This window comes from Staurois parvus, unplaced genomic scaffold (assembly GCF_062004578.1).
Source record: "Staurois parvus isolate SC_StPar_1 unplaced genomic scaffold, SC_StPar_1.0 ptg000135l, whole genome shotgun sequence".
Classification (NCBI taxonomy): domain Eukaryota; kingdom Metazoa; phylum Chordata; class Amphibia; order Anura; family Ranidae; genus Staurois; species Staurois parvus.
Genome location: NW_028317931.1, coordinates 4,064,248 through 4,090,011, shown reverse-complemented (window position 1 = coordinate 4,090,011; position 25,764 = coordinate 4,064,248). Strand labels below are relative to the sequence as shown.

Below are 25,764 nucleotides of genomic sequence, written 5' to 3'. Positions count from 1 at the left end.
TCTGTAAGGGAAACTAGAAGTGAAGCTTGTGGCTTCACAGCTGGCTACCTATTGAGCATGCCCGAAGGGCGCAGCACGTGTGAATGGGCTGCAGTCTTCTGGGACCTGTGAAGTGTTCCAGAAGACTGCAGGGGTTAGGAGGGGGGGCTGAACTTCTGGCTCAGATCACCACAATGATCTGACCCAGAAGTGGGAGCAGGGAAGATACAGTTGTGTTCAAAATAATAGCAGTCAGACATCACTAACCTGATCAATCACTGTTTTTGGTAGAAATTATATTTCTACATGGCAAATAATTTACTAGTAGGTGTAGTAGAGTAATAGAAATCCAACAGACCCAACAGTCATGACATGCATGCTGCTGATTCTGTGTAATTGAATCACTAATTGAAAGGGCATGTTCAAAATAATAGCAGTGTGGAGTTCTATTAGTGAGGTCATTCATTCTTTGAAAAACAGGTGGCAATTATTGCCCTTATTTAAGGAAGGAAGGCAGCAAATGTTGTACATGCTGGTTACAGTGCATTTCTCTCTGAAATTCTGAAGAAAATGGGTCGTTCCAGACATTGTTCAGAAGAACAGCGTACCTTGATTAAAAAGTTGATTGGAGAGGGGAAAACCTATAAAGAAGTGCAGAAAATGATAGGCTGCTCAGCTAAAATGATCGCAAATGCTTTAAAATGGCAACCAAAAGCTGAAAGACGTGGAAGAAAGCGAAAACCTACCATCCGAATAGATAGAAGAATAGCCAAAATGGCAAGGACTCAGCCAACAATCAGCTCCAGGAAGATGAAAGAAGATTTAAAGTTACCTGTGAGTACTGTTACAATTAGAAGACGCCTATGTGAAGCCAAGCTATCTGCAAGAAGCCCCCGCAAAGTCCCACTGTTGAAAAAAAGACGTGCTGAAGAGGTTACAATTTGCCAAAGAACACATTGACTGGCCTAAAGAGAAATGGCGCAACATTTTGTGGACTGATGAAAGTAAGATTGTTCTTTTTGGGTCTAGTGGCCGGAGACAGTTTGTCAGACGACCCCCAAACACTGAATTCAAGCCACAGTACACTGTGAAGACAGTGAAGCATGGTGGCGCAAGCATCATGATATGGGGATGTTTCTCATACTACGGTGTTGGGCCTATTTATCACATACCAGGGATCATGGATCAGTTTGAATACATCAGAATACTTGAAGAGGTCATGCTGCCTTATGCTGAAGAGGAAATGCCCTTGAAATGGGTGTTCCAACAAGACAACAACCCCAAACACACCAGTAAACATGCAACATCTTGGTTCCAGACCAACAAGATTGACGTTATGGAGTAGCCAGCCCAATCCCCGGATCTTCATCCGATAGAAAACTTGTGGGGTGACATCAAAAATGCAGTTTCTGAGGCAAAACCAAGAAATAGAGAAGAACTGTGGAATGTAGTCCAATCATCCTGGGCTGGAATACCTGTTCACAGGTGCCAGAAGTTGGTTGACTCCATGCAACACAGATATACAGCAGTTCTCAGAAACAGTGCTTATACAACCAAATATTCATTAAGTGATTCAAAGGAAAGCAAAATCTTCAAACATTTTTCAGTTTATATAGTGAATGTTTGAGTTTGTAAAGAAGAATACAAACACTGCTATTTTTTTGAACAGTCTAATATTCACTTTTCTTCCATTTTTTTAGAGGAACGACACAAATTTGATCTATTTTTCTTCATTTTTTGATTTGGAATAGAATGTGTCGTGTTCCCAATGCATTTGTGTGTATGGACATAAAAGCTATTAGAAGGATTTTGAGCTTTATTCACTTTTTTCAACACACTGCTATTATTTTGAACACAACTGTATATCATAAACTGGTGCAAAATCTGGCGCAGCTCTGCATAGAAACTGCCATAGGTTTTATTTCGAAAGCTTATAGCAATATTAAAGGTTCTTTTTTTTGCAAGTATAAACATGCTTACCTGCACTGTGTAGTGGTTTTTCACAGAGAAGCCTGGATCCTCTATGTGTCATGGTTGTTGGTGCCAGATGGGCTGGTCTGAGTATTTCAAAAACTGCTGATCTACTGGGATTTTCACACACAACCACCTCTAGCATTTATAGAGAATGGTCCGAAAAAGGGAAAATATCCAGCGAGTGGCAGTTGTGTGGACAAAACTGCCTTGTTGATGTCAGAGACCAGAGGAGAATGGACAGACTGGTTGCTGTGTGACATTCAGATGGTAGAGTCAGAATTTGGCATAAACAGCATGAAAGCATGGATCTATCCTGCCTTGTATCAATGGTTCAGGCTGGTGCTGGTGGTGGTGTAAAGGTGTGAGGGATATTTTCTTGGCACAAGCAAGGTGTACCTAATAAAGTGTCTGGTGAATGTATGTGAGGTCTAACTAAAGAGTTATATAGGGGATTGAGGTCCTCCTTTCTCTTGCTGGTGACCCCTTTAGTGATTTTAGAGTTCTACTCGCTTTAGACATCTTTCCAGAGCCTTTCAAAATTTGAGTTAGAATGAGCCAAAGCAGCAAGTTCAGACTGCACTGCACAATGAAAAGAACTGATATCCTTCCATAGTTAAATCAGGTAAACAGAATTGATGCAGTATAATTAAGTGTATATTTATAATCTCTTGAATCCAATATAGTTGAAGCCTGTATTGAGATTGTTCTTTAGTGAAGCTGATGACAGTTAATCTGATGTTAGTGATTAAATACATTTTAAATATACACGCAGATCTGTGCTTTTGGATGTTTCCAGACATTACTCCAGAGTTGGCAGTGAATAATGTTTTAAGTGCATAGTAGGGGAAATCTGCAGATGGGGAGATCAAAGGACCAAAGTAGTCAAGGTAGAAGGAGATCCACATGAGTAATGATGCTCCAAGTGCATTCAGCATTTTCCAATGATTTCTGAGTGGGACTGATGTTTGGCTCTAGTCTCATATAACTATAACTATGTCATGAGCTATAACACCTACCTGTCTGCTTTATGTGGAAGATATTCCCAGAAGGACAAGAATTTATAAGCCATAAAACAAACTGTGGCAAGGCTTGCTGTGCAGCAGAGGATCACAATCTTCACCAACACACTAAGGCTACGTTCACACTAGCCTTGTGTGCAGGCGGCAGAGAGGCGTTTGGTAAGCGTTTTTACTGCTTCCCAAACGCCTCTGCCAATTCTGCACATTACAGCACATGGTGCTGTTCTAACGGGAGCGTTTGCGTCGCGTCGCGTTGCGTCGCGGCAAAACGGACGCCTCTGGACGAGTCAGGAGGCTTTGAAGCCTCCTATATATTGTCTATGGTGCCGCTCCGCAAACGCCCGGCCGGCGTTTGCGGTGCGGTTGCGACGCGGTTGCGGGGCGTTTGCGGAGCGGTAACACCACTCAAACTGCATTATAGGCGTTTGTGGGGCGTTATTAACGCTCGGCAAACGCCTAGCAAACCGCGCATGCGGCGTTTGCGGAGCGTTTGCCGAGCGTTAATAACGCTCTGCAAACACCAGACCAACGCTTGCCAAACGCTATAGGGGCGTTTGGCAAGCGTTGGCAAAACAACCTAGTGTGAACGAGCCCTTACAGTAAATATTGTATCTACTGATTAGCCTGTTGCATCAGTATATAAAAATCCAAAGAGGTTATTCATTTTTTTAACTTTGTATACTACAATTTTTATTTTTGTTTATGTAAGAATTTGCTGTACTCTCTTACATAAAGCACCCTCCTAGTTGGACTGCTAGGTAAACTTAATTTTTGGTTCCTACTGTAGTCAAGGGAGCACTGATTGTTTGCTCTGGTCTATTCAGGGTTTCATAGGCTGGAAGTCTGATTACTTCCCCTGCCTCTACAATAACTTTGAAGAGCTTAGGGAGGGAGAAGGAACATTACCAGCCTGAATATTGATCAGGGGCTAGCCAGTCCTTGGGGTGGTGTGCCCAGATGGTGGCTGGTGAAGCTGATAAATAATCTGAAGCCCTGGGGAGATTGTCTTCACCTGAAAGAAGAGTTTCCAACCCGTTGCTCCTCTGAAGCAAGCCCTAAATTGTGCTGCTGTTCTCTGAGCTCTGGGGACTGGAGATCTGGAAGAGTCCAGGAACTGGCTGCAGGACTTTACCAAAGGGATCTGATCTTGAGAAGGATTTTTCTCATTCACTCAGCGGTGTCCAGAGGAAGCTGGGAGGTGGCAGCTGTCCTGGGGACTTGTGAGTAATGACTCTGTGTTGATTCCTGGTGACTATGTGCTTTTGGGATATAAGTGCCAGATTCTGCTATGACGGAAACTACTTTTATAGGTTCTCAAATACTGGCCATTCCCCTGTCCTTAGCAGTGTCCTAGACTGAGAGCTTAGTGGTTTTCTGTACTGTGCAGTGTTCCTGAAGTTGCGCTGGTCACCTACAACTGTGAATTGTGCAGGGTAACCAAGTATCAAAGAGACTTGCATCATGGTCCCTAGCTGTGAAACTTAAAGTGTGTTCAGAAAGATACCTCATGGTCCCAAGCTGTGAGGCTTTAGACTGTCCTCTTATTGATGTTACTAGTTTTGAAGTATCCAATTTAACCATTTCAATACCGGGCAATTTTACACCTTCCTGCCCAGGCCATTTTTCACTTTTCAGCGCTCTCACACTTTGAATGACAATTGCACGGTCATACAACATTGTACCCAAACTAAAATTTCATCATTTTCTTCACACAACTAGAGCTTTCTTTTGGTGGTATTTAATCACCGCTGGGGTTTTTATTTTTTGCTAAATTAACAAAAAAGACCAAAAATTTTGAAAAAAAAACACGTTTTTCTTTGTTTCTGTTATAAAAGTTTGCAAATAAATAATTGTTCTTCATAAATTTAGGCCGAGATGTATTCTGCTACATGCCTTTGGTGAAAATAACCCAAATTAGGATGTATTTTTTAGTTTGTGGGAAAGTTATAGAGTTCACAAACTATGGTATAGATCTGAATATTGATCAATCCTGAAGTACTGACGGCCAATCTAATTTCTTGAGGTCCAAGAATGTCAGAATAGTACAGATATCCCCAAATGACCCCTTTTTACAGAGTAGACAGTCCGACGTACTTCATAAGAGGAATGGCAAGTTTTTTGAAGTTGTATTTTTTTTGTCATAATTTTTCGGAAAATGAAAAAATTTAAAAAATTATTTTCACTAATTTTTTTTTTACATACTGTCACCAGTGCAGTACAGCGTCATCATATAACTGGCATGGCAGTGAACTGGGACACTGACTGGTGACAGTATGAAAAAAAAATATATATATATTTTTTTTTTTTTTTTTTATTATTTTTTATTAAAATTTTTTTATTTTTTTTAAAGATTTTTTTTAAAGATTTTACTATGACCAAAGTAGTACAATGTTACCATAGTAACATTGTACTACTTTGGGGAAGTGATCAGTATTTTGTTTTTTTTTGTTTTTTTTACACAATTTGCTTATAGCAAAGAATAAGCATTTATCTGAATGAAATCGATTCATTTAGGTTTTTTTTTTTTTTTTTTTTTTTTTGTGCTTAGCTGTGATTTGGTCATGATTTGACATGTGCATGTGATTTGGTCACAGCTAATCACATGACATGTGCATGTGATTAGCTGTGACCATTCACAGCTAGGCACTAGTATACAATGGATGGCATGAATGAAGCCATCCATTGTATACAACTGTCATGTGACCTGCTGTGATTGGTCACAGCAGGTCACATGGTACCAGCAACGGGAGCCGGTACTCAGATCTGTCATCGGCCGTGTCCAAGGTACACGGTCGGTGACAGATTGCGCCGCTGCGTGGCTCTGCAGGAGCGCAAACTGCGCATGTGCGGGAGCACGCCAAATGGAGTGCACCCGGAATGCCGAAGCACTTTTGAAGCCGCCAAACAGCCATTGGCCGGGCGGCTAATGGTTAATCCCTCTCCTATTAGTAAGTTCTAAAAACAATACATTAGAAAAAGACAACCCCCTAAACTGTTTATTGGAGTAAATGGACATTTGCTTGGGTGGATGTGGCCTCTGTACAGTTTGGGGGAGAACCAATTAAAATTAGCAGCCCCTACGGTTGTATACTGTATACTTGCTACCAATGCTGGCATACATAAATATAGTGAAGAAAGGACTGTAGGAGATCGAGTATCCAGAGGAGCAGCAATAGGTGACAGCAGCACACAAGAACAGGAGGAACAGTAATAATAGCAAAAGGCAGTCAGTTAGGCCCTGATACCCAGGGGAGTAATTACCATGACGAGGCAGTTGCCTTGGGAGGAATTTTTAAGGTGTGTGGTGCCACCCCCCAGAAGAAGGGACTCATATAGCAAGTGACCAGGGCCAAATCTTTGGGGAGAGCGGAGAGTCATCCTGGAGGGAGACAGGGCAGGCAGCCAGGCGAGGGGATGGAAGGGGTGATCATCTGATATGAGACAGCTGACTACGGTGGGGAGAGCTCACACACTGGTATAGAATGATTGGTAGAGTGTGGGAACTCCAACACACAAGTGTCTGCTGCATCTGCTGATCTGTCCCCAATCCTTTGCTTACACTTTCGCTGACAACTGTCCAGCTATCACTTGTCCTCCACTTCTCTCCCCCTGGGTGATTGGTGATTTTTTTTCCCACCATGGCCACCCCATGCTACAGCCCCCACCCCACCTACCTCTGAGTGAGACCACCAAGGAGTCGGAGAGAAGACATCCAGGCAAAGCACAGCTCCTATGACAGCAAGGAGTTTAAGAAGAGGCTGTGGCTGGCAGAGTGGATCCTGGAGCATCTCTCGCTCTCTCTCTCTCTCTCTCTCTCTCCAGAATTGAATAGTAAATAGATAAAGATATAAAAAATAACTTTTCAATATAGCAAAATATGCAAGTCCCTTTCCTTTATTATTATTTTGCCTCTGCTTCCTTTGCTGTGCATCAACAAGCTTTTAAAGCAGCACAATTACAGTTACGTCTCACTTAAAAGTTAAGACTCTCTTTGATTTTGTTCTTGTAAAGCAACAATTTAACAAAATAAAAACATCAATGACATTGCCATGTGTGTTAATAATTCTCAAAGTAACCGTCTCTCCCTGTGGACCCTATTAAAATCATATGCCGCTTTTCAAAGCTTGTGAGATCCCAAGAAAATGTGCTCCAGAAACTATTCTAAACTCAGCTCTAATGTGCATAAATCTACACATCAATGTATTTCCAGGTAAAATGTATACAATTAGAGAAATGTCAGGGTCATCTATCTTTTTAGCATCTGTAAAAAAAACCAACATCTTAGACCACAGTAGGTAGTATGGGGTGGTGTGATGTCATTCTGTCATTGGAAGCATTGGTTCAGTTTCCACTGTGATGCACAAGGGAAGCACCCTTACCCTTAGACATTTTTTTTTCCTTGAAATTAAATTGTTATTTAGCAAAAAGTTAATGGCTCTAGTTGATCAGATTGCAAATTCACTGTGGTTACCAAGTGGAAAGCTGTCTGACATTTGCAACCCCTTTTGTACATTTGTGACAGCTTTAACTCAAACAACTAATTTACCCCATTGTCCCAGACCATTGTGTCTCAAATGTACAGTATGTTGCAGCCAGGGGCGGACTGACCACTCGAGCACTCGAGCACTGCCCGAGGGCCTGGGGTCAGTAGGGGGCCCCATGAGATGCCCCTGGTACCTTTAATTGGCTTTTTCATAGGCTTTTTTGGGTGTGGGCGATGACACAAGGGCCCCATGATTCCCTACTGCCCGGGGGCCCCATGAGTTGTCAGTCCGCCCCTGGTTGCAGCTTTTCAACAAAATGGTTTACAGAAAAAAGAAGACTGGCACTAGACCATGGAGAAGAACTTGTGGGGCAATGCTAGAATGTGAAGAGCGTGAGTACTGTTTGGCAAAGTTTTTTGTTATATACAATACAAGGGGGAGAGGGACATTTAAAACAAACATTTTTGCACCCTCTGAGGAAGTGTTTTTACACAAAACGCGTCAGTGGGGTGCCCCTGACCTGTGTGCATATACCACAAGGCCATCCTGATTGGTGGCCATATCAGATCCGGATGTAAGTTTTTATTTATATGTTTATGCAGGAATTTTGACCATTAAAGACCTACTACACTATTAGAAGCTTTCTTGGGGCTCATTATTTCCATGTGAGCCTGTTTTTGAAGGTTCCTAAGGATTTGGATGATATGTGACTTCCCCTTCCTCCTGTTTATGATGGCCCTGGTGGAATGCTTAAGAATACACCTAGACTGATGACATCTAGGGGTTTATTTACTAAAGCTGGAGAGTCCAAAATCAGACTCCCTTCTGCATAGAAACCAATCAACTTCTAACCTCAGCTTGTTCAATGAAGCTTTGGCAATGAAACCTGGAAGCTGATTGGTTTCTATGCAGAAGTGAGTCTGATTTTGGACTCTCCAGCTTTAGTAAATAAACCCCCTAGTGTCCGACTTGCTGATGACATCTGCCTGGTATCACAAGTCCAGAGCACCAGGAGCAGGTCTTAATTGCTCCACGTGCAATTAATGCGCTATCCGGTTAGTGCAATGTTTGTACATTCACAACAACACAAGAGTCACGTTTATCCTTGATCATGGACTTTTGGAACACCTGCACATAATCACTTTGCTTTATTACTATAAGGACAGAGTTATTTAACATATGATATTTAACATATGATATTGTGCAATATTAATTTATTTGTTTCTTCACTTGATTTTACTCACATTAGCGCTGCATACTTATTTCATATATTTTGCACACATGTTAATCGAGCTCCAGAGGACTTACCCCCTTTCCTTATCAGACCATTTTTTGCGATACGGTGCTGCGTTACTATAACTGACAAGTGCACAGTCATGCAACGCTGTACATGAATTAAATTTTTGACATTTTTTTCCCCCACAAATAGAGCTTTTTGTTGGTGGTATTTGATCACCTCTGCTTTTTTTTATTTTTTGAGCTATAAACAAAAAATATTTTGAAAAACATATCAATAAAAAAAATTAAAAAATCTAAATTCATAAATTTAGGCCAAATGTATTCTGCTACATGTCTTTGCTAATGTAAGCCCTATAATTGTATATTAATTGGTTTATGTGAAAGTTATAGCATCTACAAATGGCGGTATATATACTTGAATTTTTTTTTTATACTAGTAATGGCGGCAATCAGCGACTTATAGCGGGACTGCAGGACTGCGGCAGGCATTCTGACACTGGGTAGGAACTGACTAAAAGCCACTGACATCCCCAGTGACACTATTGCAGTGATCAGTGCTAGTAAAAAGCTCTGACACTGTACTAATGACACTGGGGAGAAAGGGGCAATCAAAGGGTTACCTGTGTGCTGTGTGTGTTTTACTAGGGAGACATGCAAAAAGATACAAAGCAGCATGTGCATGCTGAGAGGAGAGAGAGACGTGTTGTTTACACACAGGTCTCTCCCCTGTCAGTTTTCCACGACAATCGGCAAGTATCAACTGGGAATCGCCCGCCAGGACTCAGTGATTGACATCCCTAGCCACCGATAGCAGTGTGGGTAGGGAAGCATACGCACCCCCTACTCAGAAATGCAAATAATGTATCTACACCGTGTTCCAAATTATTATGAAAATTATATTTTTCTCATTTACCTAAATAATTGATGTAAATAACAGTCAGCATAATTCTCATGTTATCAACTATTAAGAGTACAATTCACATTTTATTGAACAAACCTCCTAATGATAACAGAATTTCTGTTAAACATAAAACACTTCCAATGCACTGTTCCAAATTATTCCGCAAAGTAAGTTTCAAAACACTTTATAGGTTGTAAAGAACTGAAAATTGTCATTTGTTGTGTTTGCAGCATATTTACTGAAATCAAAAGCTATTTCAATCAAACTTTTAACAACATTTTAACTTTTTAAACATTTTAACAGGTCACGTTAGTAACATAGGACCCTTTATTTGATAGCAGCTTCACAAGTCTTTCATCCATTGAACTTGTGGGTTTTTGGAAAGTTTCTGCTTGAATTTGTTTGCAAGATGTCAGAATAGCCTCCCAGAGCTGCTGTTTGGATGTAAACTGGCTCCCACCCTCATAGATCTTTTGCTTGAGGATGCTCCAAAGGTTCTCAATAGGATTGAGGTCAGGGGAGGATGGAGGCCACACCATGACTTTCTCTCCTTTTATCCCCATAGCAGCCATTGATGCAAAGGTATTCTTTGCAGCATGAGATGGTGCATTGTCATGCATGAAGATGATTTTGTTATGGAAAGCACATAGTTCTTCCTTCTGTACCAGGGAAGAAAGTGGTCAGTCATAAACTCCACATACTTTGCAGATGTCATATTTACACCTTCGGGGACCCTAAAGGGGCGACCAGCTCTGTTCCCATGATTCCGGTCCAAAACATGACTCCACCACCGCCTTGCTGACATCGCAGCCTTGTTGGAACAGGGTGGCCGTCCACCAACCATCCACTACTCCATCCATCTGGACCATCCAGAGTTGCACGGCACTCATCAGTGAACAGGACTGTTTGAAAATTAGTCTTCATGTATTTTTCTGCCCAATGCAGCCATTTCTGCTTGTGAGCTTTGGTTAGGGGTGTCAGAAAAACCCCAAATCATTCCTAATCCTATACTGCCATCTTCAGGTAATTGAAATCAATTAGTAGAGAAAATGACACCTAGTCTGACGTCATGTTTAGGTGAAGATAAGCTTTGCCAGCCTAGGTTTTTTGGGGGGATAAAAGTAGGAGACGGACAGAGACAGGACACATCACCAAAAAGAAAGGACAACACAAGACATTAGAAAAGGGACAACAGACAGACACAGACATCCTGAAGTGAGCGGACTGAAAGCTGACATCACTGACACCATAGAGTACGTATTGGTAACTATAACTTTCATTTTCTTCAGCTAACTTGTACTCGCCTTATACCTCCAGCTAAATTATTTAGCCCAACAACGGTTATGGTTAGCACAGGAGTTGATGTGAAGTCATTTTAACTGCAGTATAAATTATTTTCATTTTAATTCTCCGGGGGAAATTCTATTTTAAATATCCTCAAAGCTAATTTGAGATTCTAGTCAATGGTTTAACTGGATACAGGGGCGGACTGATAACTCATGGGGCCCCCGGGCAATAGGGGATCATGGGGCCCCTGTGTCCTTGCCCAAACTCAAAAAAGCCTATGAATAAGGTACCAGTGGCATCTCATGGGGCCCCCAACTGACCCCGGGCCCTCGGGCAGTGCCCAAGTTTCCAAATGATCAGTCCGCCCCTGGCTGGATATACTGTATATATGACAAATATATATGACAAGGTAGACAATTTAGTCTTAGTAGAACAGTAGATCTTGACCTCAGATAGATTGTAAGCTGATTGGATTGGCCTGTGTATGGTATCTTAATCAATTCATGCTAAGGTACATGTTAAGCTTTGAATATCTGGTTGTAGAGAGATCACCTGGTCGATTTGCATAGCTGTTGTCACCTGTTGCTGAGTTACTGATAGTTTCTTACACTGCATTTCAAGACAGTTGGTTCTAATTCATAAATATTTGAAAGTAATTGCTGGTTTGAATTCCTAACCATTATTTTGGATTAGATCATTGTACTATTATTTTGAATTGTTTATTATTTATCATCACTTATTATATTTCATTATAATTTTGATTGATTGATTGATTTGACTGATTTTTATTATTAATAAATATATATTTTTCCACATTACTGCTTTTTATTTCATCTTCAAATTAGCGCAAATAAAGAACTCAGATATCAGTTGATTCATGAAAATTAGTAGGGAATCTAAATTTCACATCCCCACCCTTTTTCATAAATTGTATATTGATTATTTTCTCAGAGCTGAAGTTGTGACAGTTAACTCTTGCTAGTAGATTCATCTAAAGGAATGTCTATAAACATACTTTTTGTTACCTTAACCGCTTCCCATCTGCTCTATAGCAGAAATATTGTCACAGGGCGGCACGGGTGTGCAAAATCACGTATATATATGTGATTTTGCAGTTCCGGGTAGGGGGGCACGCAAGCCATGTGAATGTCCTACCCGCACCGCAATTCGTGGCCTCGGCTGTCAATCAACGGTTCCCGGTCGGTGATTACTCGCCGGCACCCGATGATCGCCGAGTTTTGTCGGCGATCTCTCCCCTGTCAGCTCCTGCACACTGCTTTGTATGGCTTTGCATAGCAGAGCTATACAAAGATGTGTGCTTACAGTTGAAAGCACACACAACACATAATGTGAAACAGCACACAGTTAACCCTTTGATTGCCCCACATGTTAACCCCTTCCTGCCCAGTGTCATTAGTACAGCGTCAGTGCTTTTTATTAGCACTGATCACTGTATTGGTGTCACTGGGGATGTCAGTGACACCAAATCAGTTCCCCCCGTGTAGAAATCCTCCCCGCAGTCCCGCTATAAGTCACTTATTACTAGTGAAAAAAATTTTTTCCAGTAAATATACTGCCATTTTTAAACGCTATAACATTCACGTAAACCAATTAATTTACACTTATTGGGATTTTGTTTAGCAAACACATGTAGCAGAATACATTTTGGCCTAAATGTATTACGAAATTTGATTTTTTTTTTTACTGGACATGTTTAATAGCAAAAAGTCAAAAATGTTGTTTTTTTTCTCCAAAATTGTCGTTCTGTTTTTTGTTTATAGTGCAAAAAAATAAAAAAAAACTCACAGGCGATCAAATACCACTGAAAGAAAGATCCCTTTGTGATAAAAAAGGACATAAATTTAATCTGGGTGCATGCAGCATTGCATGCAATTGTCAGTTAAAGTAGTGCAGCGTTGTAATGCAAAAATGGCCTGGTCAGGAAGGGGGGTAAATCTACTGGAGGGCAAGTAGTTAAAGTAGTATTAAACGTCCCTCTGTGAATGTTTATTAATTTAAAACATCTACATTAATTAAACATCTACTTTAGCTGTTGTGAAGGTCCCCACACAGTATACGTCTTATAACATCTGATGTAACATCATAACATCTGTTTGCAATGCGCCTGCATGACCCATTCTCATAGAGAATAATAGAAAGGAGTCAGTTGTGAATTAAATGGTGGTGGGCAGAAGAGGGGTCTTTACTGCTGCCTGTGCTGTGGGTGCTGGAACTGGAAAATGCTAAATTTGGTGCAGCTCTGCATTGAAACCAATCAACTTCCAGGTTTTTGTTTTTTTTTTGTCAATGCGTAGCCTCCCTAGCGGTCTGATGTCAGTATTTCTGTGCTCAAAGTGGTAAATTTTTTTGCATGGAAATATGTATTTTTTTTATTGTAGGCCTGTAATTTTTAGGAATAACTCACTGAAATCTGTCCGAACAAGAGTCTAGTGAACATCCCGGGGATGTTAAAATTTGAAACACGAAATCATAAATTATAATTTAATAAATAATCATAAAAATAATAATATAATAATAAATTTAATTCAATAATATAATCAAACCAAAAACACTGAAATTTGAAATATAGCACCAAGTTCGCACATCGCTGAACAAAGTCGCAAAATCGTTTTCAGTGTCTGATGACGAATTTCCCCACGAATCATTATCACTCAATTCTGCAAGTGGTTCTAATTTACTATCGCTGTTCTCTAGCTGGTGTACAACCGCTTTTGACCTAAAGGGACGCTTCTTGGACGCCATGGACTTTTCTCAGTTTCCAGGCAGAAAGAACGGTAATAATGCAGGCAGGGCGCCGGACAAAGCACTCGGGACAAAATGTATGTGAAATGGTTTGATACAGTAATGTTATACTATGTGATTTTAGTGATTTTAGTGAATGTCACTTTTTGTCATTTTCAAATTTCCCGCTGTTCCGTCCCCCGTACGTCCCGACGTTCGCAGGGGACGGAACCCAAATGACAGATGCCGACATCAGCCGGATTACATTGCCGTGGACACTGCAGGGGGGACATCGTGGGAGCGAAGGACAAGATAAGAGAAGAACAGATCACGGAGCAGCGCCGCATGGTAAGCCTGAGTGTAGCTCGGGGTTACCGCTTGTGGTACTGAAACTTTACCCCGATCTACACTCGGGAATACCGCCAGGGAGGTTAATTGAAGAAGCTGAAGTTAGAAACTTATTGGCTTCCATGCACAGCTGCACCAGATTTTGCCCTCTCCACTTTTAGTAAATCAATCCTTGTCAGTCAAGATTATGCTCCAAACATGAGTGAACATAGTTTGGGGGAGATTTACTAAACCTGGAACATTCAGAATCTGGTGCAGCTGTGCCTTGTAGCCAATCAGCTTCTTACGTCAGATTATTCAATTAACCTTTGACAATAAACCTGGAAGCTCATTGGTTTCTATGCAGAGCTGTATCAGATTTTGCACTCTCTAGTTTTAGTAAATCTCCCCAAGTGGCTCCAGGGGGACTCTGCAGGGCAGCAGAGCCATCATAAGGGTAGAAAGCGATGTTTCCAAGTTTTTTAAGAGCTTCATTTTGCTGAAAGAAAGACTGGAGACAGAAATGGGAAACAAAACCAACCATATGAGGTATGCTGTTGTATTAAACCAAGTAGAAAAATCCAAGCTGTATAAAGGACTTTAAATATGCCATATTAGTGAAATATAAATATAAATTGGCAAAAAAACAATAAAATTATTTAATGTCATACACAATTTACAACCAGAAATACAAAATCCCAAAATAAGTGGGAAAATAAAATCATACGTTGTACAATTGTAGAAAGCCAAATATTCAAAGTCTACGCGTTTCCTGGTATGTCTGCTTCATCGAGGCTGTAGATATAGCTTTCCTACAGATAAGCAAAGTGACAAAAATCCATCTGAAAAAAAAATAATAGATCAACCATTATACATATTCAAAGTGATACGCTCAAGAGAAGAACTGTCCACTAAAACATCCAGTAAGGTGGACAGATGCAAGAGCAAAGGTGGTTTAAGGTGCTTTAAGGCAGTTGAAGAAGCTGTAAACCCTTACATATACACATTGAAGTGACTGGCCTCTGGTGATACACGGGATCAAACCAATCCTCCTACATACTGTAACTTGTACCTTTTTATTTGTAGCAATCACTCCTCCACAGACTTCCAGAACATACAACTTACACACTATCCATCAGCTCTGAAAAGCAAGGGGATATCTGAAGTCTCACACTGTAGGGCTCAGTGAGGAGAGCTCTGAGCCCTGATTGGAGGAAAGGGACACATCCCCCTCTTCACAGTACTTGGGGAACATGCACAACGGTGGCTGTCAATCACAGGCTGTGTGCTGGGGCTCCCCTGTCCTGTCACCAATTATCTCTTGAAGTCGGGAAAAGCTGTCAGAAGCAACTCAAAGGATAACAAAGGAATGAGGCAGCAGAGAGAAATTACACTTAATGCTTTGGATAGAGACAAGTACACAGTATGGAAGGATGCACTTTGTTCATATTACAACCACTTTAGGTTTACACTTTGATGCAGGTGTTTATTTGCAAGAAAATGATCCTCTTGGTTCACTTGCCATATTTCCTCATTTTTAGTATTTTAATCCTTTACTTAATTGTGTGTCACACTGTAAGTCAATGTTATTGTTCACATTCTAATTTAGCCATGATATTTATCAAGCAAGTTCCAGACAGAATCAGGCTCCTATCCAGTCTAAATCTGGCTGCATTTCATTTGTCAAGGGATTTGCAATATTTTTACACACATTTACAAACCTCTGTACCTATAATCCCAATTAATTGACAATGACAGTTTTATGCACATTTCCATATTACATAGACTTGTCTCATATTCATCATTATACGTGCCACCTTTCCTATTTAAAGTATATCTCAACTCAAGAAAAAAAAATTGAATACATTGCAGCTTACCAGTCCTTAGATGTTGTGGCAGTGTCCATTTCTATCTCAGATTAGATACATTTTCTGCAAAAAAAAGTACTTATTGATTTTGATACAAACCCAGTGTATTTGTAACTTATTGTGTAGCGCTCACCCCTGCAAGGGCCGCTGTATCTGTGCTCAAGGTTCCTTCCCCAATAGTAACACTGCGGCCAAATGCATGATTCCAGTCACTCTTCAAGCTCATTAACCAGTCTAGGGGTATACTTTCTTTGATGCTTTAATTAAATCTTGAACTTGAACCTGAAGAGGGTGACTGCAGGATACTCCAGTAACTCCTAGTAACAATGTACAGACACTAGTCTTGGGTCCTTGAGTCCTTGCTTGCAGCAAATATTGGATTGAGCCTTTCTAGAACACTGTAATAGTGCATTCCCTTTAGGGAGAACCAAAAGGAGCTAACTATTGCAAATGGTACAGCAGCAAACAGTCTAAGGGATCTCTCACACAGGTCTGTCCTCCCTAAAACTCCTTGAATAAATAGCTGCCTCCTTCCAATATCCTTAGGACTCCTTTTTCAGTGATACTAGATCAAATCCCCTAGGAAAAACAATCCTCTTGGTCAGCTTCAGCAACCTTCAAAACCTTGATGAGCACCAGAAAACAGAAGCACATGCTGGCTACCCAGGAGGGCAGCAAGCCCTCTAGGCTGGACTTTCAGTCTCCAGGGCAAGGCTCGATTGCTCTAAGTCCTAGGCTGTTTATACCCTTTCACATCCAGGTCCATGGATAAGGAAGTAGTACCAGTCCTCCTGTATGAGGCCCAGGCCAGCAGGGGTGGCCTAGGAAGCTGGGCGAATCAGATGTGGGCAGGGAGGGTGATCAGCACAGTGCAGGGGGAGGGGAATTACTGGAACCAATCCCCTTTATGGCTCTCTTTATGGCTCTCTCTGCAGCAGCTTAAATCTGGCTTCACCTCCCCAACTTCCCGCTGGCTTTCAGCTGCTGCATAGATTGGTGCCAGTAATAACCCCCCCTGGTGCACCCATCACCCTCCCTGTGCACCATGCATTTCCCTTCACTGCCCAGGCTCCTTTGTGTGCTCCCACCCCCCGTAGTGCTGCCAACGTACCCCATCTCCTTCCCACCGGCAGCTGCAGACACACAATAGGATCCTTCAGGATGCGGAGTGGGGAAAGGGTTCAGTAAATATGTCACATTTATCAGCCCCTTCCTTTCCTTAATGAAATGGTACCAATCACTCTCTGTGTTCATTCATAACTGAAGAGTAGTACATTTTTTTGAAGTGGGCTGTCAGGTTGGCTGTAGGGGGCCCTGTAGTTTCTAACAGCAGCCCTGTTCATAGCAGCCATTTGTGTATGGCTTCATTAAAATTGGCTGTGGTGGTATAACTATTCAGGCTGCCCCTTGCCATCACTTCACACCTATGTTTTAGAACCTACTGACAAGACAAGGAGAGAGAAATCAAACCAGCAGCCTGTGAGACACAGAAAACACCTAACCAATCACATGTAGCTGCACTGACGACAGGGAGCTAGAACTAAATCTATATAATTCTAGCACCTTTCTAAGATGGTGCAACATATTGAACTAAAATTTCAAGTAATGTTCTCATCTTCCCAAGCTATCTTCTGTGAACTACAGAACACCTCTCCGCTATGTAATGAAGATAGAGAGAGAGGTGTTCGACATCCAATCAGGAAAGCACTTTAGGGTGACAACCCTTGTCTCACATAGATATAGTGCGGTGTGTAGGGTCTGGGATTAAAAATCCCATTTCAGTCTTTGCAGATGACACCAAGCTGTGCAGTGGAATAACGCCCTTCCAGGATGTCTCCAAATTACAAGCCGACCTCAGTGCTCTGTTTAATTGGACAACTATGTGGCAAGCAGGGGCAGACTGACCATTTGGTAGCTTGGGCACTGCCCAAGGGCACTGGGTCAATAAGGGGCCCCATGAGATGCCCCTGGTACCTTTTTCATAGGCTTTTTTGAGTTTGGGAAAGGACACAGGGGCCCCATGATTCCCTATTGCCCAGGGTCCCCATGAGTTGTCAGTCCACCCCTGGTGGCAAGTGAGGTTTTATGTTGATAAATGTAAGATTATGCTAAGAATATGCATGCGTAATATATATTAGGGGGGGTGCACTGATAGGATACACTGATGGGCACTGATGAAGAGGCACTAATGGTGGCACTGATAGCCAGCACTGATGGGCACTATTAGCCAGCACTGGTGGGCACTATTAGCCAGCACTGATGGGTACTGATGGGGCTACACTGATGATCAGGTCACTGTTGATCAGTGCCCTGATGATCAATGTAGATGTCCCCTCTGATGAATACCTCTTACTGGCTCTCCTCTTCTCACGTGCTGTCAGCATGAGGAGAGGACTGCCGAAAGCTGGAATTTCCTGTTTATATGTTATCAGCTATGATTGGACACAGCTGATCACATGATAAAAGGGTGCTCTGATTGGCCCTTTATCTCAATCCATGACCAGCCATGTCTGAAGGACACAACAATCACAGATTGTGCCCGGTGTACTCCCCAGGGGCATGGTTCTGGAAGGACATCCATGGATACTCTCCCAGAACTAGCTGACCGTGCTGTAGCCATCTTTCGGCTATAGTACGGTTGGGAACTGGTTAATGGCAAGGTTCACCTTTACCAAAAATCTGCCTATGCAGATAAGCGATATCCACCAGGAGTAAGCTCTTTCTTTGATTCATATCCCCTCAAATGCACTTTCTCTCCCTGATGCTATTGTTCTGAGCTCAGCTTTTGAGAACTCCTATGATGGTGAAGGTGAACAGTAACAGCTAGGTGCTTCTTAGCAAAGTCCCAGGAGTTTTCCATTTAGGCTTCATGAGGTGTGAAAATGGCCTACACCTATAGCAAGGGTCATTATTCAACTTTGGTCAAAGCTGCACAGTTTTTTATCTACAAAACACCCCTTATCTTCACAGGCAGTTTTTGGTAAAGGTGAACTAATCCTTTAAGGCAGTAAATGCTTGGGATTCAGATCTAAACAGAAAAAAATAATGTACACTTTATTTAAACATTCTGCTTGTCTCAAATAATAACAGGCTGAGAAAGGGGGTGCCTGCTGTCCCCCTTGCTATTCACCTTAACCTTTCAGCCTCTACTCAGAAGGATTAGGTCAAATTTATGGGACTTACATTGGGTCCGTTGAGTATAAACTCTCAGTTTATGTGGATGACATTTTGTTTTACATCACAGAACCCTAATTTCACTGCCCAGTATATTTACAGAACTGAGAGATTTTGGACAAATTTCTAATTTTAAGGTGAATTATACCAAATCAGAAATTCAGTTCCACAAACCATTGTCACTAACCTAAAAGAAGCCTTCTCCTTTTCATGGAGAAGCAAATCCCTGAAATGTTTAGGTATTAAGATCACTGCCACTTCAGTCATTTATATTCCCAAAACTATGACCCTCTGTTCTGAAACATATGCAGTGGTCTGAATGCCTGGAATAAGACTTCTTTCACATGAATAGCCAGCACCAATCTCTTGAAAATAAACATACTGCCTAAGGTCTTGTTCTATTTACAGAAGATACCAATAGAGCTACTGGAGTCCTTTTTTCTCAAATCAAAAGTCTATTTGTGCAGTTTGTATGGAGTAGTAAATGACCACAAATTGCTATATCAATTCTGAAAAGGCCAAAAGGGTCTGGAGGTCCGGGTTTGTGGATGTGCAAACCTCCAGAGGGTTCTCAGTTGGCATTTCCATGTACGTAACAATTAAACTTTGGGATCCTATGGAACAATTTATGACTGGAAGGAACTTGTCATATGCCCCCTGACTCCTACATATGCTTCATAGCTTAGCAGACGATGCCTCGTCCCTTATACCTGCATTTAACTTACAGGATAGAAAAATCTGGATGACTTCTTAGCTTCTCTTATGTCACCAGTTGGAGGCTTCTCATGTTTTCAATATGGTGAACACCTTTCCTTTTTTGGAACATGGGCTACTGATGGAGATGTTAGATTTTGCAAGTTCTTTTTAGACAATAAACTACTGCCATTAGAAGATCTGAGAGAAAGGTACTAGAGATTCCCTATATACTGTATGCATGGAGATATAAGCAGCTAGATACATGTTTTATTTGTCAAGTTCCTTTTAGACAATACTGTATAGTACTGCTATTAGAAGATCTGAGAGAAAGGTATGAGAAATTCCCTATAGAAGCATGGAAAATTTATGACGGGAAGGAACTTGTCATATGCCACCTGACTCCCACACATGCTCTGTAGCTTAGCAGATGATGCCTCGTCCCTTATACCTGCATTAAACGTACGGGATAGAATACATCAGGATCACTTCTTAGCTCTTCTTATGTCCCCCTTGTCACCAGTTGGAGGTTTCTCATTTATTCAATGTGGTGAACACCTTTCCTTTTTTGGGACGTGGGCTGCTGATGGAGATGTGAGATTTGGCAAGTTCTTTTTAGACAATAAACTACTGCCATTAGAAGATCTGAGAGAAAGGTACTAGACATTCCCTATATACTGTATGCATGGAGATATAAGCACCTACATATTTTTTTTAGTTTGTTCACTGTTTGCCCTGAATTAATTTTATTAACTTTTTGCTGCCAAGACCTCCATTAAATATACAATTTGTTTACTGTATATGAAGTTTGTCTTTAATGCTTTTCAGTTCAAGTCAATATACAGTGGGGCAAAAAAGTATTTAGTCAGCCACCAATTGTGCAAGTTCTCCCACTTAAAAAGATCAGAGAGGCCTGTAATTGGCATCATAGGTAGACCTCAACTATGAGAGACAAAATGAGAAAAAAAATCCAGACAATCACATTGGCTGATTTGGAAAGAATTTATTTGCAAATTATGGTGGAAAATAAGTATTTGGTCAATATCCAAAGTTCCTCTCAATACTTTTTTATATATCCTTTGTTGGCAATGACAGAGGTCAAATGTTTCCTGTAAGTCTTCACAAGGTTGGCACACACTGTTGCTGGTATGTTGGCCCATTCCTCCATGCAGATCTCTTCTAGAGCAGTGATGTTTTGGGGCTGTCACTGGGCAACACAGACTTTCAAGTCCCTCCAAAGGTTTTCTATGGGGTTGAGATCTGGAGACTGGCTAGGCCACTCCAGGACCTTGAAATGCTTCTTACGAAGCCACTCCTTCGTTGCCCGGGCGCTATGTTTGGGATCATTGTCATGTTGGAAGACCCAGCCACGTTTCATCTTCAATGCCCTTGCTGATGGAAGGAGGTTTGCACTCAAAATCTCATGATACATGGCCCCATTCATTCTGTCCTGTACATGGATCAGTCACCCTGGTCCCTTTGCAGAGAAACAGCCCCAAAGCATGATGTTGCCACCCCCATGCTTCACAGTAGGTATGGTGTTCTTTGGATGCAACTCAGCATTCTCTCTCCTCCAAACACGACGAGTTGTGTTTCTACCAAGCAGTTCTATTTTGGTTTCATCTGACCATATGACATTCTCCCAATCCTCTTCTGGATCATCCAAATGCTCTCTAGCAAACTATCATCTATGCATCTAGCATCTATGCCATGTCCCCAGTTACCCACTGTAAAAATTGTGTCTTACCACACCTCCTCAGTGTAGTCAAACATCTCATACTAATTTATTGGAAAAAAAAGCCCATGTTCCTAATAGAATGGACTAGTTTAGGAAGGTAATGGATATCACAGATTCTGAACAAAGGCTGGCTACCTGTAAGGGAAAGTTTTAAAAGTTAAAAAATACCTGGGCTATTTGGATTCATTCTAGCTCCTCAGCTAAAGCTCCACAAACTCCTTCTCCTACTGAGATAACTTTTCAATCTTCATACAATAGGAGTGTGATCTTTTACTTACACTGCTTAGATTTTACAAACTGATGGGAACTGTAATGTACACTCACTTGCCACTTTATTAGGTACGCCTTGCTAGTGTCAAGAAAATCTCCCCCACACCATTTGTCACGTACCTGATTGGAGACTGAAATGACGAGGTCGGCCTCACTTGTGTCACTAGCCCTGACCCCACTGGAAGTGGAACAGAGGGTATCTAGGGACCAGGGGGACAAGAGCGCCAGCAGATGTTCTTTGCAGCTCTTGCAGCTGGAGACTTTGGAAGACTGATGAACCTCCGATTCAGGAACAGTAGTGATATGCAGAGCTGGTATGATAGGTCACCAGGTGTGCACCAGAGTAAGATAGGAAGCTGGGATGGGTCATCAACGGGCGGACAGAGAGGTACCAAATCATAAGCAAGCCAAAGTCAGAAGCAGAGCCGAAGTCAGGAACAAGTATCAAGCAGGAGAGTAATCAGAGTCAGGTGAGGAACAGGCTGGGTCAGCAACAAGGAAATCAAACAGGAACGAGCAGGAAACTGGGAACAGCTGAAGACCAGTCAGCACTCAGCACAGGCAGAGGCACCTTTTAAATAGTCCGTCTGGCGCCAATCTTCACCGTGCGTGTACGCCATCGTGCATTTCTGTGCGCATGCACATGTCTATTCGCCAGCCGTCTCACGGGAATTCCCTTACACCATTACACCACCACCACCACCAGCCTTAACTATTGATACAAGGCAGGATGGATCCATGCTTTCATATTGCTTATGCCAATTTCTGACCCTACCATCTGATTGTTGCAGGAACCAATCTGCCCATTCTTCTCTGACCTCTGACATGAACAATACATTTTTATCCACACAACTGCCACTCATTGGATATTTTCTCTTTTTCAGACCATTCTCTGTAAACTCTAGAGATGGTTGTGTGTAAAAATCGCAGTAGATAAGCAGTTTTTGAAATATTCAGACCAGCCCGTCTGGCACCAACAACCATGCCACATTCAAAGTCACTTTTCTTCCCCATTCTGGTGCTTTGTGTTAGGGATCCGGGTGTGACCAGAAATGTGTGGACTGACACAGGGAAGTAGCAGGCTTCAGGAACACAGGCGTAGTCAGGCTGGAGAGGTGGAATGGTCAGGCAGGCCATAAGGTACTGTCAGGTGCCGCCTGGCAGTGTCTCTAGCAGCCCACAGCACGGATTTCCTCAGGGCGCGGGGTCTAAGTACCAGCCTGCTATTCACCAGGGCCCCTGATGGTGGGGATGGACTTGGTGCAGACTGGAACCAGGTCGCGACCCCTGAGTGCGTCCGGCTGTGGTAGAGAGTACTGGCAGGGGAGTGCAGGAACGGAGTCTGATGGGAAGAGGCAGGCAGACTTACTAAAGGTGATCCGTGCGGGATGGATGGATCGTCGGGTGAAATAAGCATAGTCAGACAGGCCGGGTTGGTATCGTGCGGGCAGCGTGGTACAGGAGGAGCAAGCAGAGAATGGTTGGGGTCACAAGCCAGGTTCAGCAGGTAGCGGGCAGTGCGGTACCGAGGATCAGGCAGAAGGATGGTCAGGCAAACCAGGGGTTCAACAGGAGATGGTCAGCAGAGGTCAGGATCAAAGCAGGGTCAGCAACGAGGCAGGAACACAGGATACCAGGTACAGGGGCTCATGGGAAACATACACCAAGGCCCTGATCACAGGCCTGGTCATTCCTTAAATACACCTCCTGCAATCAGCCCCAGGTGTTGGCTGACTACAGGAGTGAGCTTCTGGCTGCTGAGAGCACCTGGTACTGCAGCCCACACGGCAGGTGAGTCCCACCACCAGTGCTGAGTCCATTCCTGACACTTTGAACTTCAGCAAGTCATCTTCACTACGTCTAGATGTCTAAATGCATTGAGTTGCTACCATGTGATTGGCTGATTAGCAATTTGTGTTACCAATCAATTGAACAGGTGTACCTAATAAAGTGGCCGGTGAGTGTATAGTAGAGTATATTGTCTTGAGGTGGGTCCACTTCCTAGTCATCTGGTGTATTGCTATTGTCTCTTCATGTTACCCCTGCTGATAGAGTGGACATTTCTATGAACATCACGGAGAGAGACACAACACATCTGAATGTAGACTGTCTCTCTCCAGCGCTCCCTGCTGTCCAGCCGGCAACTTCGCTCCCTGTGATTCATGAACTTAGCTAGAAGTTAATTGTGCACAATTAACCCCGCTTATCATTTTCTACGTGTGAGTTGTTAAACCTATTTTTTTAACCTTTAAATTACCTAACAGTCTACACTCAGAGGCACTGTGTCTCTCTCCTTGTTGTTTCCACTTCAGAGTCATTGCTTCACTCTACCACAGCTTGCCCGGGGACTTAGACTGCTTATCTTCCTTTCAGTTTCTGGACCCCATACTCATCCTAAAGACTATGTGGACTGCTTATTCCATGCACCTGTTACAGAGGTGGACTGACCATTTGGAAACTCGGGCACTGCCCGAGGGCCGGGGGTCAGTAGGGGGCCCCATGAGATGCCCCTGGTACCTTTTTCATAGTCTTTTTTGAGTTTGGGCAAGGACACAGGGGCCCCATGATCCCCTATTGCCCGGGGGCCCCATGAGTTGTCAGTCCGCCCCTGACATGTTATTTCTCTGATACTTCTGTGAACATGAATGTTTTTGTTTATTCCCATTTTATCACCCACTGCCTCCCTCCTTTCTTCCCTAACCATGTTACCTTCTATACACTCACCTTATCACAATACCTTTTTCCTTTAAATAAAAATGTGCCTTAGGCCTTGTGAAACACCAAAGTACTGGATCAGAAGACAAGGTTTGAATTAGTATGGTCAAATGTCTGTTTGAATTTTGACACCCCAGATTTATAATGATGCTGCGTAGGTGTACACTGTTTGCTGAAAACAATGTGAGACTGTCGCCACATAATGTGCCCATGTTGTACTGAAAACATCTTAAATAATGATTATATACAGTAATTAGAGGCACATTATGCTTGTGATTTGGTATTGTAAATTATGTATTTATAGTACCTACAGAATGTAATACAATTCAGAACACAGCTTTAGAATGCTGCCTTTTTCATACTAAAACAAAAATTGCATTTCTGCTGTGAATAGAAGCTGATCTTTAACCCGCCTAATTGAAAATGGTCTATTCAGTGACCAAAATATTTGCTAAACTCAAACAAGGTAAGTCTGCAAACTACTGCAAATAATTTAACATTATTTGTATTTTATGAACAGGGTTCAAACTTAAATGTTAAATGTATTCATTGATCTTTTCAATTACTGTGTGCATTCAGCGGATTTTCTGTTTTCCCTGTGCAGTGGTAAAAGTGAGCTTAGGATCATATTTGAGCTAAAACTTCCAGTACTTTATCTATCTCATCTCGATTGAAGTTAAAAAAGGTTTAACAACAATATGATCAAAATTAATTTTGCCCATGATTTAAGCAGATTGGACTCAAAATTGGATTTTACACTGAATATCATCTCTGTAGATTTCGCCAAATAACCGAGTTTTTAAAAAATGAGGGGATGGGAGCTGCAGCTCTTTCTGTTTTTAACAACATTGTATATCTCTTTTCTATTGCACTTGGCAATGTTAATGTTAAGAATGAAATTGTTAACATTGATGTGTGTGGGTGGCCCACTAATGGCACAAGTGTGTGTTGTTCTTTTAGAAAAGACTGGATGAGAGCCAGTGATTGTTACTCCTGGTTCACATATATGCGGCCGCACGGGCCGTGTTTTGCACGGGCACGAGAATCCAGTCACTTGAATGGACTCCTGTGCCCTGTGACATGCAGGGAAGAAGTCCTTGCACTTCTATGGAAAACACAGCCCACACGGGAACCTTGATCCCAGTACGGTTGCATTTTCCAGTGCGGGGTGCATGCCATTAGAACTAATGGCACCCGCCCACGGGTCCGCACTTCTCTGTGTGGGTGGTCAGATTTTCGTGCGGATCCGCAGTGGCACCACCTGCACAGATGTGAACCTAGCCTAAGAGAGAAGGAAGCCGAGAAACAGGATCTCACCCAGGGGTCAGAGGTGTCCCAAACCAGAGGCCTGAGT

At 42.2% G+C, this 25,764-nt stretch overlaps 1 long non-coding RNA gene across 1 annotated transcript in view; it reads right to left on the bottom strand.

The window, feature by feature from the left end:
- Nucleotides 1–14,597: 14,597 nt before the first annotated feature.
- LOC149465990 (uncharacterized) overlaps nucleotides 14,598–25,764 on the bottom strand; it is a 94,637-nt gene continuing 83,470 nt past the window's right edge. Inside the window, exons 2-3 of the long non-coding RNA XR_016312180.1 lie at nucleotides 15,830–15,883; nucleotides 14,598–14,794 (exon numbers count right to left, since the gene is read on the bottom strand). This is a non-coding gene — a long non-coding RNA (uncharacterized LOC149465990). The remainder of the gene's footprint in view (nucleotides 14,795–15,829; nucleotides 15,884–25,764) is intronic.